The sequence below is a fragment of the Felis catus genome, chromosome A3, assembly GCF_018350175.1.
Source record: "Felis catus isolate Fca126 chromosome A3, F.catus_Fca126_mat1.0, whole genome shotgun sequence".
NCBI classification, from domain to species: Eukaryota; Metazoa; Chordata; class Mammalia; order Carnivora; family Felidae; genus Felis; species Felis catus.
The window spans coordinates 131,665,148-131,681,482 of NC_058370.1; the positions used below are offsets into that span (position 1 = coordinate 131,665,148).

Below are 16,335 nucleotides of genomic sequence, written 5' to 3' on the forward strand. Positions count from 1 at the left end.
AGGGGAGTTAGTAAGAAACAAAAGCTGGAGCTGGAGGGAGGGATGGACGCGCCAACAGGGTGAAAGTCCTTATACGAAGGTTCTGAACTGCACACCTGCAAACGGCTGAGACAGTCCCATTTTCTGTGACGTGTACGTCACCACGATCTTAAAAGGGGGTGAGCGAGAACACCGTACCAACCAGAAGTCATTTCAGGAAGATGAATAATGTTTGCCTGGACCCAGGAGGCACGGGACAGCCTTTCAGGGGAGGAGGGGGGCGCCCGGTTCACCCCCAGCTTCTGCTTGGCTGAGTGAGGGGTGCAGGCAAGTCAGGGGGCAGGGGGGGGTCCATGGCTCTTTATCTCTCCTCTTCCAGGATTTCCTCTAAATAAGCGCTGGGCAAATACTGGGAGAACCCAAGAACAGACGAGCCGGACGCCAATCTCACTTCCTCGGATCTGGTCAAAGTGGAAGGGCTCAAGGAAGAAGGTAATCTGATTTCCCTCAAGATAAGAAGCCAGACCAGCCAGCCTGAGATGGACTCCGTCCCTTCACCGGCTCGTCAACCTCATTACCGTCCTCCTTCCCCATGGTCACTACCACTCCGGGTCGGGCAGTGAGGGGAATGTTTTGAAGAACAAAGCATCTTAACTACCTCAAGCATAACCGAAGTACCACCTGTAAAAACACAAAACAAAATGCTTACGCATCCAGTGGGACAGAGGGGCACGCTGGAGACACCTGCTCCTTAGTCACCCCATACCGAATCCCTGTGAAGTCTAGTGGTTTTCATCTCAAAACTCGGCAAATGGCTGCTTCACCCGACAGGGCTTCGTGTATCACGTGAAACAGGATCCCACGGCCTATTTCAGTGGTATTTTGAGGAGACATAAGCCAAACCCCACATAAACATCGTCTGGCCAAACGAGGGTTCTCCAGACTCTACTGTGGGTTTTCAGAGGTTAAGAAACATATAAGATGTCATACACATAAATGTATAAACACATATAAATACATATTAAATGTTATTTGTATACTTTATATATATTTTTTATATATATGTATATATTTTATATGTATATGTGTATATATATACATATATATATATTTTTTTTTTTTTTAAACAGGGCATCTTCTAGCTTTCCAGAAGATATTCTGAGGCTAATTTTCTGAGGCTATGACATCTTATGGGAATAACGTCTTTCCAGACAGTTTTCCCTAAATTAGAAACTACTGTGGTACTTATATTAGAGCCAAACAGATAAAACACAAAATCCAAAAGCATAGGGGCGCCTGGGTGGCTCAGTTGGTTGGGCAGCCGACTTCGGCTCAGGTCATGATCTCACAGCTCATGGGTTCGAGCCCTGCGTCAGGCTCTGTGCTGAAAGCTCGGAGCCTGGAGCCTGCTTCGGATTCTGTGTCTCCATCTCTCTCTGCCCCTCCCCCGCTCACATTTGGTGTCTCTATCTCAAAAATAAATAAACATTAAAAAAAATTAAAACGAGGGGCGCCTGGGTGGCGCAGTCGGTGAAGCGTCCGACTTCAGCCAGGTCACGATCTCGCGGTCCGGGAGTTCGAGCCCCGCCTTGGGCTCTGGGCTGATGGCTCGGAGCCTGGAGCCTGTTTCCGATTCTGTGTCTCCCTCTCTCTCTGCCCCTCCCCCATTCATGCTCTGTCTCTCTCTGTCCCAAAAATAAATAAACGTTGAAAAAAAAAATTAAAACGAAAAGACAAAAAAAAAAAAAAAACCAACAACAACGGGTAACACCAGTTACCCCATTTCTTTTTTTTTTTTTAATTTTTTTTTCAACGTTTTTATTTATTTTTGGGACAGAGAGAGACAGAGCATGAACGGGGGAGGGGCAGAGAGAGAGGGAGACACAGAATCGGAAACAGGCTCCAGGCTCCGAGCCATCAGCCCAGAGCCCGACGCGGGGCTCGAACTCACGGACCGCGAGATCGTGACCTGGCTGAAGTCGGACGCTTAACCGACTGCGCCACCCAGGCGCCCCAAGTTACCCCATTTCTGATGCAGAACCCAGGGCACCAGGTTGGTGAGATGCTCGGAGTAGCACGGCCAGCAGCAGAGTGAGGGCGGGAGCCCGAGCTGAACCCCGAGACTCCCCCGCTCTCCTCCACGTAGTGCTGCTTCCCAATCTCGGTGCATGAAACCGGTATAAATGGGTGAGGCCCAGTTAAAGAAAATCGGCCGCGTGGCTTTAGAAAAAGAGACCTAAATGCCACGTAATATTCAGCCCCAGTGGACAGGGTACCCAGCGCTGTACAGACGATCATAGATCGCAATTGAAGTCAGAATTACGGACAGGACCTTCCAGAGCCGGGGGGCACAATCCGTGAGACCAGGCTTCTAAGGAAACTGGCTCATGAGAGGGACTGAGCTCACCATCAGTGGTGGTCTCACCAAAGAGTCTAAACCACCATGTGGCAAAAACGTTGTGGAGAGAATTCAAGAATTTGATGGGGCTCTAACCTGATGATTCTGTGACCTGCTCGCGGCAACACCATGAAATCAAGTCTTCACTCCAAGCAAGAAACCAAGGGTTGGTGGGGGTAGGGGTTTGGGTTGTTTTTGTTTGTTTGTTTTGTCCCATCACAAAAACATTCCACCCGGGCAGATCACCTCTGCAGCAGCCTGACAACCCTGGGAATGAGGGGGAAAGTGCTAAAATGTACAAACCAGAAGAAATAAAGAATGAGAATTGTGGGCTCCCAGGTACATAAACTTCATGAAGACAATGCTGCAAACAAAATTCACTGCAAATGCATTCAAATAACAGGCTCTTAAGACATTTCTTGTCCACAAACAGGCCATGACACAGGAAGGAGAAGAGTCTGAAAAACAAGGGCACTCGGGTGGCTCAATCAGTTGAGCGTTGACTCCTGATTTCGGCTCAGGTCAGGATCTCACGGTTCCTGGGATCGAGCCCCGCGTAGGGCTCCACGTGGAGCACGGGGCCTGCTTGGGATTCTCTCTCTCCCCCGCTGCCCCTGTCTTGCTCGCATTCTCTCTCTCTCTCTCTCTCTCTCTCAAATTAAAAAAAAAAAGAAAAGAAAAAGTCTGAGAAATAGGAATTGCATAAAATATAGGGTCAGATGGTCGCACCTGATTGTCCTCCTGCAAAATTTGTGAGCTCTGTGCTTGGGAGCAAGGTGTTAACACCACACCTCTGATGGAACCTCACCGTCATGAGCGTGAAACAAGATAACTTAGGAAAACCCTCTGCCATTAGAGGACAGGTGGCAAACGTGACTCACTGTCACTGCCTCCCTGAGTAAGTCACGAGACCAGTCGGACTCTGCGGTTGGCTCTCAAGGGGGTATTCACACCCTCTTCAGCTACCTCATCTCAGGGTCTCCCGGGAGGTAAATTCTAAGCCTTCCCCCGCGGCCCTCAAGGACTAGAAGGTCAAAACACCTTTCTTCCTGTCGGAAGACTTCTCTAGCATTTTCCCCCACACAATGATTCATCATTTCCCGGCACCAGCCTGCCCCTGACCCACTGCCCGTGCACACAGGCCAAACACGCATCGTCGTGGCAGGTGCCCAAGGAACACCTGTGGAATCTGGCTTTACGGTACCTCCGGGAGCTTCGTGACTGGGAACCGACCCAGCATCAGCCTGGGGTGAAGCCTCGGGCTCCTGTTCCTCTGAGCAGCAGCAGGTTCTACCCGGACACAGAACTGCTGCTCTCAAGGGCCCACGGACACTGACAGTTTAATCAGCCCCCAGCCTGCCAGCTACTTTGGCCGAAGGAGAACCACCGGAGAGGCTCCTAAATACCCAGAATTTACTGGCAACACCAGGCAAAGACAGTACAGCAGCGAACCAGCGTGGCACAAACCACAGTCCATTGTCACCTACCATGAAGGCTGGTACGCTGTCCAGACGGCGATAATAACAGTTTAAACTACGTATCCCTTCCTCCCAATGGTGCGAAACAGAGTTTTCCCATCTCGCAGAGAAGGAAACTGAACTGTGGAGTTTACGTATGTAAGTTGCTCTGGGTCCCGATGCAGGTAAGGGGCGGAAGGAGCATTCGAATCCAGGAGAAGTCTGGATCCGACTTTGGGACCACCCTACAAACCTCCCAAAACACTGGACAGTCGTATCTCTGTACAGAGACGCACACGCAGACTTCAGGGGACATACGCAGGAAGCTGTAAGGCGCAGTAGATGCAAATATATCCGCTTCGCCAATGGTGAGGCCAGAGCTCCCCACGGCGGTCCATCCTAGTAGGTCACTGCCTTCTCCTAAGCTGGTGCCCGGTTGGGAGACTGGTCTGCTTGCTCCACAGATAACACCTGTGCTTCCCAGGCGGTCCAGGAGCAGCAGGCCAGCCTCACCCTCTGCCATGTCCCAGGGCGGTGGCGGGGGGTGGGGGGCACACGGGTGAAGCGGGAGCCCAGAGAGGGGTTCCTTCCGTTTGAGTTCAAGGAGGAAAAGGGCAAGATTTTACTGGTCAAGTCTGAATACCCACGGATAAAATCGCCCCCTCCTCCTTTTATCCTGATCCACCTTAAATGTCGGAAAGGTGTCTCTGAGGACAGGTGAGTGACCAACCAATACCGCCCCCCCCCCCCCCCCGCACACACACACGGATCATTCCTCCTGTCACGAGGCAGAGAGGACACAGATGCTCGCCGTGTACCTGGCTCTGGGTTTGACACCAGGTAAGATTAAGCCCTGTCCTTGAGAAGCTGGAAGTCCTTTCTTTTTTTGTTTTGTTTATTTGCTCTCCGAATGTGAGCATGTGTGTGAGCGGGAAAGGGGCAGAGAGAGAGAGAATCCCAAGCAGGCTCCACACTGTCAGCACCACGGGGCTCGAACCCACAAACCGTGAGATCATGACCTGAGCCAAAACCAAGAGTCGGACGCTTAACCGACTGAGCCACCGGGGAACCCCGAGAAGCTGGAAGTCTTAGATCTTAATTGGCTCAGTAATTAACAACTGAATATGGATGCCCATTTAGGACTTTTCTGAAAACTGCAGAATTTGCCTTGGAGAGTGAGCACCCTTGTGTAGTATTTAAGTCATGTGGCTTTTAGTTAGGAATGCAGTTCCTTTAAAGATACAGTCAAATCTGCTTCCCTGGGGGCTCTCTCCCCCACAGGTCCTTGAAGCCTGGGGATGTCTCATTCTTCATTGTCCTGGTTGTCCTGAGGCCATGTGAGGACAGCTACGTGACTACCCCCCTGCACCTAACAGGCGAGGAAGGTGCTGTCAGCACCCCAGCCAGGTCTCAGAGGAGTCGGGGGGCCTCCATTCACCACCCGGGCTGTACTCTGAGCACATTCTGTCTCCGTGTCCAGGATCCACACCTGACCAGCTCGTTGTGAAAACACAAACATTGTGCTGCAGCTGGGGCTGCCCAAGATCACATTCACCTGGGAGGTTAGGAGCTGAGGGCGCATTTTCACCCAAAGCATTAAAAAAGGGGGGGGGAAAAAGACAATTTCTAAGAAATCCTAAAAACGGTCTCATGACTAATAAGGCTTGCAAGAAAATGACATTGGCTTATAAATAGCGTGTCTGCCTCTTGTGATTTATATTAACCACACAGAAGTCTTTATACAGAGACTGGTGAATTGATATTTATCAATCAGCAGGAGTGATAAGTTACACATAAACGGCAAAAAGGAAGGTGTGACTGGGTGGTAGTGTGACGCAGAGAAAAGAATACCAGCCCCAAGGTCAAGAGGCAGAGAAAAAGGGGGCACCTGGGTGGCTCAGTCGGTTAAGCATCTGACTTCAGCTCAGGTCACGATCTCGCGGTCCGTGGGTTCGAGTCCTGTGTCGGGCTCTGTGCTGACGGCTCAGATCCTGGAGCCTGCTTCCGATTCTGTGTCTCCCTCTCTCTCTGCCCCTCCCCTGTTCATGCTCTGTCTCTCTGTCTCAAAAATAAATAAATATTAAAAAAAATTAAAAAAAAAAAAAAAGAGGCAGAGAAAAGAATACCAGCCCCAAGGTCGAGATCCGTATGTTTCACCCCTGCCCCACCACGCTGGCAGCGCTCTCCACGGCCAACCTCTTCCCTCCTTGCCAGTTCTGGACTGAGCATGGCACTGCGAGAAGCTTCTTGAACAAGCGTCAAGTCCTGTGTGTGCCCATACCGATGAAAGGCGAATCGGGGCCTTTACTGGCATGCCGGCATCCGTCAGGAAACACTCCCCGCCACAGAAAGAAAATTCGCCAGAAAAGCTGGAGATGCTTCTAAAAAGCTTGCAGGTCGGACCACGAGTACCTGCTGACCAAAGTGATGAGGCGGAAAAGCCAGCTGGCCCGAGCGTCCCCCCACCAGGACCCTTTCTGAATTAAGGCGGATCGCACGGAGCCCGCGATCATCACAGCTCAACTGCAGGACCAGAGGGAGGGGAGAGCCGGCTCCCAGGCGATCCCACGGGAAGGAGGGCGCAGCGGGAGGGGCAGGTGTGTGGAGCGTGTCTGGATTGAGGGTGCTAATACCCTGCAGGAAATAGAGCAAAGGCCCGGGAAGTTTTCTCCTCCTTCGATGCCCCCCACCACGGGCAGGTGCGCCCCCCACTGGAGCTACTCTGTACAATTCCTGGCACGCAACAGATGCCCATAAGCATCAGTCAGCCCGTCTCACGTGGTTCCAGAAAAGCAGCCGTTGGCTAACGCGTGGTCAGCAGGAGGTCTCGGAACTTCTTGCCTAGTTATTACATCAGGAAAATCAACGTTTCACCCACAATCGACAGAATCTTTCTCCGGACCGCACAACTTTGCCAAGACACTCTGCTTTCTTGGAACGTCTGCCAAAATGCAAAACCCCTGGCCACACCCGTTCATAACCACCCATCTCTAGAATCTTAATGTCCGTTGAAGGTGGCCTCACGCTAACTGTATAGAAAAACAAATGGACAAAATACAGAGAGGGTTCACAGAGAAAGAGATCCGTCTGGTCAATGACACATGAGAAGATACTCAACCCCATTCATAATTTAAGATATGCAAAGGAGGTCTTTCAGATGGTATAAAATTCGAGCATTTCGTAAAAACCCCAGGGTTGGTGAGAGCAGGGGAAACCAAGTGATCACCGACTGCTGGTGGGTAATAAGCGGGGTGAACACTGGGGGCCCATCTGTCATTTTATGCACACACTTCCCCAGCAACCCTACTTCTGTAAGGTCCATGTACCAAACAGTCATGGCAGTGTTGACTGTTATCCAGAAAATTAGAAACCACTTAAATATCTCTAGGACTCTGGTTAAATAAACCATGTATCAGAAGATCATTACGATTGCTTAAAAAAAAAAAAAACCACACACATGCACACACAAAGGGAGCAGTTCCCCAAATACTAACATGAAAAGGTATAAACTGAGTGAAAGAGGACAAAAACATTTATAACATGAATGCGCTTTTTTAAGAATTACATTCCTACATATTCTGAGATGCACACAACAAAAGAAACTCTGGATGGATTTGCACACCAAATAAGGTTCACAGGCTCACCTCTGGGGGGTGTTCTTTAAACGCATAGGTATTACTTTGATGTTAATTCTTAATGACCTCAGAGAACTGGGTGAGGGATGGAAAAGGCTGGCCCACTCAATGTCAGGATCTCCCAGTCAGTGAACCTGCTGAGACATGAGGGAGTTTGGGGGGGGGGGGGGGCTGCTTTGGTCAGAAAGGCCAAAGGGCGACCACTCAGCTCCTCCTCCCCAGCTGGGATTTTGCAACACCCGGATCTTATAATCCCATGTGATGAGTGTTCGCGCGGGTCGTTGCCAAGGAGCACAAAAGGCCCAGACAGTAGGGGACGGGGACATCTAAACTACAGGGCGGCCCATGTGCCGGGCAAGACAGCTCCAGGCGTAGACCCTGATCCTCTGGCTCTTAACCATTCGACTCATTGACCAAGCACGGGGCTCACATCCTCTCCTGACGCACCTCCAAATGCTCTCCGTCTACATCTGTGTGTTGGTCAGAAAGGATGTCCTGCCTTTGCGACTTCTATTCCTGTAGGACACCCACCCACTCCACCCCAGCAGTTCAGGAAGGGCTAAGTATCACCTGACGTTCAAATGTGCTGTCGACAGCTCAGGGGATAAGAATGCAGGCTTCCTGGAGGCAGGTGCTTGGTGTCAGTTAGATCCCGGGTCCTACTAACCTGTGCCCACGGGCCAATTACTAACCTCTCTGCCAGCCTCAGTTTCGTATCTGTAAAAAGGGACTGACGTTGTCTGCCTCACGGGATTAGTCGTCCTCGGTACACGTTAAAGTACTTTGCAAAGCGCATACACCAAATGAAAGCCAGGCGCTAATCCTGTGGCCACAAAGGATTCCTGGACTCTGAATTAAGGCTCATGCCTTAACGATTTACATCGCACCTTCCCAAAAAAGACGGGGCCAAAGAATGCGGTAGATTAAGATCCACACAGATCTATTAGAAGGGTATTACTCTCGGGTGGTAGTACATTTCTGTCTGTCCACAACTCTGAGCACAAAGGCAACCCCAGGGTTGGGCAGCAGCATTCTGTGATTAGGTAGAATTCACTGGCAAGAATCCTCGGCAAGAGCAGTGGCCAAGGAGAACGTCTTGTTGGACGGTTGTGCCCTGTTATCCCATGATCTTTACTGACTGTATCCTGTCGTTTGAAAACCAAAGGGTAGGCCTAGGGAGAGCCAGGAATGCAGACAAAGATTTCACCAAAAAAGAGAAAGTACACGTATCCAAGGAGAGGGAGGGACCTTCGGGAACAAGGCGCGCGGTGCAAATGTGCTCACGGTGTCCCAGAAGCAGCCAGCAAATAGGCGTGTCTCGATCGTAGGGTCTGTGGTCGGCTTTGTGAGCAATGCAGAGTACCTCACACTCGGGGAGCAGTTGACACAGAGCCACGACCATTCTAACCGCCTGTTGCTTTGTTCTGGAAACCCCAGCATTCAGTACCAGCAAAAAGTTCTAAGTTGTCGGAAGAATCACAAAACTTGGTCGGTGGGTTGAGAGATGTGGCCATGATCACCGGCATGAAAAGCTCCCTGCTCCTCCCCAGATTGGGCCGGCCTGCTCCCTTCCTTCCTCCCCACATCTCAGCCGGGGCAGTGCACAAGCACGGCCACCCTGGGCCATCCTCCCCGCCCCCCAAGCAGGGACTTCTGTGGGCCAGGAGGAAGCCAGTGCTGGGTGGTGCGGTCCCTCCCCGCCCACACACAACCACACCCACACCCCCATCTTCCCTCTCTCCACTGGACCGCATAATCTCTCTCTCTCTGTCTCTCTCTCTCTCTCTCTCTCTCTCTCTCACACACACATACACACACACACACACACACACACCACAGCTAAAACAAGTTCCACAAAACAGTATCTATCTTCTTTTCCGTCCTACTTCACTTTTTTTCAATGTCTGTGGGCCACCGAAACTGATTTTTAGGACCAATGGGTCACCAACGGTACTGTGACAAATACTGGCCTATGCCCAGACCCAGAGCTCAGGGGAGGCAGAAGCTCTTCTTCACAACACCCCAGCTGCACACAGCCCAGCCCCAGCCCAGGCTCACTTCTCATTTGCTGAATAAAAGGTGGGGAGGGGGAGAGGGGAGGGAAGAGGAAGAGGCGCCCAGGGAAGTACAGGGGACGAAGGAAGGAGGGGCCCGGCCAAGGGCACATCAGGAGGCTGGGGCTGCCTTCAGGGCCCTGGTGCCTCCCTCGTCAAGGAGCCTGGGCCCTGGTGTCCCGGGAACCGGACCCTGGACCGGCTGCCAGGTGCAAAAGTAGACGCTGGGCCCCTCACTCACCAGACCTTCCACTCACAGCTTAGAAAGCTCCCATTTCAGAAATGGCCAGCAAATGGGCCCTTGGAGGCTTCCATAAATTAAAAATTAAGTTAGGTTGGGGCAGCTGGATGGCTCAGTCGCTTAAGCATCCAACTTCGGCTCAGGTCACGATCTCACAGCTCGTGAGTTCGAGCCCCACGTCGGGCTCTGTGCTGACAGCTCAGAACCTGGAGCCTGCTTCAGATTCTGTGTCTCCCTCGCTCTCTGCCCCTCCCCCCTTCTCAAAAATAAATAAACCTGGGGCGCCTGGGTGGCTCAGTGGGTTAAGCGCCTGACTTCAGCTCAGGTCACAATCTCACGGTCCATGAGTTTGAGCCCCGCGTCGGGCTCTGGGCTGATGGCTCAGAGCCTGGAGCCTGCTTCGGAATTCTGTGTCTCCCTCTCTCTCTGCCCCTCCCCCGTTCATGCTCTGTCTCTCTCTGGCTCAAAAATAAACTTAAAAAAGAAAATTTTTAAAAATAAATAAATAAACCTTTAAAAAAAAAAAAAGAATTAAGTTAGGCTTTGCCCGAATTGTTTCACAAATTCCATTCTGATTTTAAGTGAGTGGGCTTACGCCATAATAAACCAGGTCAGAGTTCAAGAACATGTAGACTGTGACTTCACCCTTCCCAGGGGGCTCGCCCCAGTGCTGACAGTGCACCACGGATCCACCTGGACCTCGTGTGTTCCTCATCAGTACCTCAACAGCTCCAAACTCTTCTGCCCTGGTCATGCGGAGGTGCGAACAGGTCAAGGCACTAGCCTCAGTGTCCCAGTTGGATTGCGGCCTTCTCGGTGTTTCTCGAAAGTGTTCCAAAAGTGGCCCCAAATGATGCAACCCCCGCCCACCCCACCAGGTCTCCCCCGGAGAAAGCTCCCTACAACCCTCCCCTGTCCCCATCTGAATGCTGGCCCAAATCAGTCTGTCCCCTGTGGGTTCCTTTGCGACCTTGAACCCAGAAGACAGAGAAGCCAGGAGATGCCAACTCACAATAGGAGAGGGGTGGCCGAGGAGGGGGGGGCCCAGAGTGATGATTTGCAGCCCAGAGGCCAGCATCGGGCACAAGTGTCTCAGCCCTACAAACAGCCCTCCTCACGGGCACCCTGTGCCTCCAGATCCACAAAGTTCTGCCAGGGGCCTGGCTCCCCTCCCCAACACCACACAGCCCTACATCCAAACAGGAATAAAAGCTCCAAAACACACATCCATAAGCAAATGTGCTTGATAAGGATACAAATGTTGACAAATATGAAGAATTATCAAAATACAGAACTGTAAAACAAACAGATCTTCCAACATGGGGTAAAAAAGAAAAAAAAAAACTGTGTGTTTAATTTCTCAATTACTATCCATTCCTCACTTACTTTTATTCCTAAGACCCAAATTATAGAACAAAAGATAAACTGTAAATTTCACATGCATTATGCCATTTCTCTGATTTAAAAAAAAAAAAAAAAACTTTTACAAGCTCATCTTTTCCAAGATACTTCCTACTATCCTGGGGAAACCATTAGGTTCTAAAAACTGTCCGAGTTAATCCATTGTTTTTAATTCAAGTTTCCTGGTTGGTGGTCAAACACTGGGTTGACATCTGTTTTCTTCAGCGACTACTCTGCACATAAATTACGTGCCAGCTGTCTACACTCTAGCCTATGGCACTTAGAGTTATGTCTAAGCCACTACTTTGCATCCTACATGTTCCTGGCCTTCCCCAAAATAAAATTATTCGCAGGGGCATGTGATAGAGCCGACTGGGCCTAGCACCCATAGGCTGCAGGAAAGATGCACAGAGGCCGGGCAGAGGAGGAACCAAACTGTAATCCGAGAGCCAGATTCCAGCCCCGTTCAACCTGCCGCCTAGCAGCTGTGTGACCTTGGGCACGTAGGTCAACTTCCCTGAGCCTCAGTTTCCTCAACTGCAGAGCAAGAATCCGAAGCCCCAGGGGACATTTTCGTAAAAGTTCCGGGCGCACGGCAGGGCTGCCCACTACACGGATGGAACCCACCCGTCCTCGCTGGACAGAGCGAGGTCCGGCCGCCCCTGGGGTCCGCCAGGCGGGTCAAGGTCAGCCCTGCGGGAGACCCAAAGGGAAGGCCCGAGGGATGCTCGCGAGGCCGCCGGGCCCCGGGCCTGTTTCTCCGCCTCTCTCCCCGAACCATGTCCCCCAGAAAGGGCCGCGGGGACCGAGCACGGTCCTCCGGCGTCGGGTCACCACCGTCCCCCGGCCGGCTCCGGCGTCGCCGCGCGCGCCCACTCTCCGCCGGGCTCCGCCCCGCCCGGCCCGGCCGGCCGAGGCTGCGGCCCCTCCCGGTAGCGGCCCGAGCTCCTCCGAGGCTCGGCCTGGGGCTGGGCGAGCGGCGGGCGGCGCGGAGGCGTCTACTCACCTTGCGGCGCCCGCGCGCGTGGCCTTCTTTGTATGCAAACACTCTCTGTCCGCCGCCGCGCGCTCGCTGTCACCGAGGACTGCCCGCGGCGGCGGGGGCGGGGCGAGGGGCGGGGCGGGGGCGGAGCGAGGGACGGGGCGGAGCGAACGGGGCCGCGCGAGGGCCCTCGTGACGCGCGAGCAGCTCTGCTGCTTTCAGGGCCTCTCTGGCCTCAGGGATCCGAGCCTCCTCCCTCGGAAGAAGGCTGGGACCCGCCAGCCCCTCCTGCGCCGCCCACCTTAGCTTTCCTGTGGGCACGGCACTTTAGGCCACGTTTCTGATGATCCTCCCCAAAGCCACAGTCCCATATTTTAATTCACCAGGCTAGAATGACCTGTTCCCGAAGCCTCGGAATTCAGGGGGCGTGCATCAGCTGTCGCGGTAGCCAGGTAAAGCGCTCCAAAAACCTCCAGGGCCTAGCGGCTGCCATCTCGGACAGTCCCTTAACTGTTCTGACCCAGAACCTTAGTTTCTACAACCATATCGCGGCAGTCAGCCTTACTGACCATACTGCAATTTACACTTAGCTCTTCAACCTAAGTTCACCTTCATCCTTTCTCCGAATGAACAAGCACCCCTGCTGCGTCCATGCACTAGGCATACTTGTCAAGCTCTGTTCCAAACACCGTGAAATGTTGCTCAGAACAAGAGACAGGACGCTGCCCCTTTGGAACTTCCATTCTCCAACAAGGAGACAAAGCAAGCAACAAATAATGAAAAAATAATAATAATAATCGGGTGGCAAAAAGAGGTAGATCAGATGATCACAGGCTGGCTCAGTTAAACAGAAATCGTAAACGACAAGAAAACACCGGAGTCCTACAAAGATGTGGAGGCAGAGCTTTCTAGAGATCAGAAGCAGCAAGTGCAAAGGTCCTGAGGCAGCCCTCTGTGAGAGGCTGGAGGGATAGCAGAGACCAAACATTTAGGATTTAGTTGCCCAACTAAGAAGTTTAGGTAGCCCAAGAAGGGCTTTAAACCTGTGAATTATATGATCTAATCTACATTTTTTAAAACTGCTTCTCTGCTCTATGGAAAATAGAGTGTAGAGGACCAGAGTAGAAGCGGGCACACGACTACAGGAAACCAGAGGAGATGATGTGGCTGAGACTGACGCGAGGGGTGGGGTGGTTAGGAGAAGTGGAAAGACTTCAAATACATTTGGGAGGTAAAACTCGTGGACCCACCGATGTATGGGTGGGGTGGGTGTGGCAAGTCAAGGGCGAAATCCCCATTCGGGTCTTGAACAACCGAGGGATGATGCTGCTGCACTGAGGTGCAGAAGGAAGAAGCAGCAGCAGCCTTGGGAGGAAATTCAGGGCTGCGCTTTTGGCCACTCGAAGCTCGAGATGCTTTTCAGCCATCCCAGGGGAGATGTCGGGAAGGCATCACTGCAGAAGTCAGGCTGGCTCTAGATGGAAGATGGGGTCCTCTGTCCTGGAAGCTTTGCCCAGGTGATGTGTGTTCTTCCAGCTGGCCACCTGTGGATACATTCTTGCTGGCCTTCGGGGGGACTCCCATCTAGGCAGCCTGTCCCCAGGAAAGCAGGTGAGCCCTTAACATGGGCATTTGGGAGGAGGGGGCTACGAAGGGGATCACTGATTACAGATGAGATTCCTCCACAGGATGTGTTTCGGAGACGGCGGTTCAGAATGCACACCGCGGCAGGCAGACCCCCAGGAGGAAGCATTCTTATACTCCCCACCCTCCCAGAGCTTCTGGCCTTGGGGTCAAGAAGCAAGGCTACTTGGAAAGGCTTTCTGGAAGGAAGGTCCAACTCCAAGCCACTTCAGTGAAGAGCCTGCTTAAAATAAATCTTGAATTATTAAAATTTAGAGGCTTAGAGGTCTGAAAGCATAGCAAAATCGAGTCCAAAGCACTCATTTTGCAAATGAGGAACTTGGAGGCAGAGTGGGGTTGGGGCTCACCCCAAGTCACCCCAAGTGAGCCCTGGAACTTCCCCTGCTATTCCCATTAGTGCCACAACATCTAAACAGCCAAATGCCTAAGGGGGGAGTCTTCTCAGACAAGCCCTCCAGAAGAGAGGATTACGTGCACTGGATCCCATTTCACGGTTCACTTTGCAATCCTGCCCTGTCTGGAGTCCCCCTGGGAGGGCCCTTGCTGTGTTGTCAGCTCCTGGGGCTGGTGACCCAGCTGTGACTCAGCCAGGAGAGCTGAGGTGATCCCCCTGGCCAATCCCAGCACCTACCGCCTTCAGCCCAACTCGGAAGATAAGAAGGAACCACAGGGATGAGGAAGAAGAAGGAAGGGCTGAGTGAAGCCAGGGCAAACAGCACACATACACACACACACACATCCTTGATTCTAAAGACTCAGTTTCAAAATCTGGAAAATGGGAAACAGATCCACTTTGAGGATGGCAGAGTCCATTGTGTAAAATTCAGGGCGCAGTTGCTGACCCGAAAGACTCTTAAATTCTGAAGACCCCATACATTAGGGAGTGGCGACGCCCCGAAGGATGTGTTTGCTTGGCCCCTCTGTGATCCAGAGAAAATGCCCAGCTCACTCAGCTCCAGGACTCAGCAGGCTGCTGGGCTCCCTCCTAGAAGGGACAGGCAGAGAGCACCAAAGAATGACAGTTCCTCAAATGGTGCAGTTTCGCTGCGCAGTCTGCGAGGAGAGGGATCAAATCGGCTCTGTTCTAGCTGGAAACCTCCCAGCGTTTGGCCAGTGATAATAACCGTATTATCCTGGGAATTCTGAACTTTTCCAGATTTGTTATCCACACAACGGAAAGGGCTCTGCACAGGGGATGGGGGGGGGGGTGGCAGGAGGGGTGAATGCCCCTCTTCACGGGACCCCAGGAAACAGTGTCAGTAGGTAAACAGATGACTGGTCTCCTGACAGCACCGAGAATGGAGAATGGCATTGGTCCCATTAGCTCAGTAAGTGCCCAGGGCAAAAGGGATACTAAAGAGAGAACAATGCATTTTCCCCCCAGAGGGCCGACTTGGGCTCTCAGGAAGGGAGGGGATCTCCTCGGGATCCAAGGGCAGTCCTTGGCTGGGGGGCGCCTGATGAGGTAGGGGGCTTCATGGACTTTCCCTTGTGGGGGCCTCAAGAATCAGGAGGGAATCATGAACCACCCAGTGGCACATCACCCCCTCGAAGGGCGGGAGACTGAGCAGCCTGAAAATCCACCGGAGACCGAGTGAGTCCCCTGGGTGCAGGTGGGCGGACCGACCACAGCAAGTTTAAGGGGGGAAGAAGCAGGCGGGAGCAGCCCGCGTCCCACAAGGAGGAGGAGGAGGAGGAGGGGGATGGTGAACCAGGGGAGCAAATGTCTACAACCAAATCACAAAGGCCCACCCCCCCCCCCAAACTGGAGTGAGGGTCACAGATTAGGGCTGAGGCACCCAAGAGAGCAAAAGAAGTCTCAGGGAGAGAAAGGGGAGAGGCTGACAGTTGGCCACGCCTGGACGTTGGAGGCCACGCCCCCCAGTTCACCCTAACAGATACAGGAATTGGACAGCATCGAGTACCGGCCCTGGGCTGGCAGGCGGGCGCTCAGCGGTTGAAGGGTCGCAGGACCCAGGCACACAGAGCAAGGCAAGGAAAACCCAGCGCTTGGGGCAGAGGGAGATGCGCCCACCCGCCCGCGGGGCCCGCACCCACTCCCTCTACAGCAGCCACCACCCACGCACGCTCATTTCTTGAGCGTCCACCCTGCGCCAGGCCCTGTGTGGAGTGCTGGGGCTTCCACGGGGGCGCCAGGCCAGACGTAGCCGCCAGGCCAGACGTAGCCGCCGTCCCCGGTGCGCGCACGGTCTGGGGTAGTGATCGCGGCCAATGGCACAAAAACCCATGAAACACCGTCGCCCGGCTCAGGGCTGCCAGGAACCGAAGGGTTGTACATTGCCACGGGATTTGACCTGCTCGAGTGCCGAGGAAGAGGGTTCAACTGACTTTGGTGACCTGAGCAGGCGCTCGCGTGGGCTAATCTAGGCCGGGTGTGGAGGCGCAGAACTGTGGGCGTGGGAACCGCGTGTGCAGGACAGGCTGGTGTGTGCAGGGGTGAAGGAAGTTCCTGACTGGCCTCCCTTGGGTGAGGGGGGCCACAGCAAGTCCCATGACTGGCCTGGCAGAGCTCCTGGCCTGTGT

General features: G+C 53.0%; 1 protein-coding gene across 6 annotated transcripts in view; it reads right to left on the reverse strand.

Moving 5' to 3' along the window:
- Positions 1-16,335, reverse strand: part of LPIN1 (lipin 1) — a 129,614-nt gene that overhangs the window by 58,371 nt on the left and 54,908 nt on the right. The window contains exon 1 of one of the 6 annotated variants that reach the window (XM_011281323.3): positions 12,172-12,293. The exons of the other annotated variants lie outside the window; for them this stretch is intronic. The gene's annotated coding sequence lies outside the window, so the exon portion shown is untranslated. Of the gene's footprint in view, positions 1-12,171; positions 12,294-16,335 lie in introns of those variants that run through there. 6 annotated transcript variants of the gene reach the window in all.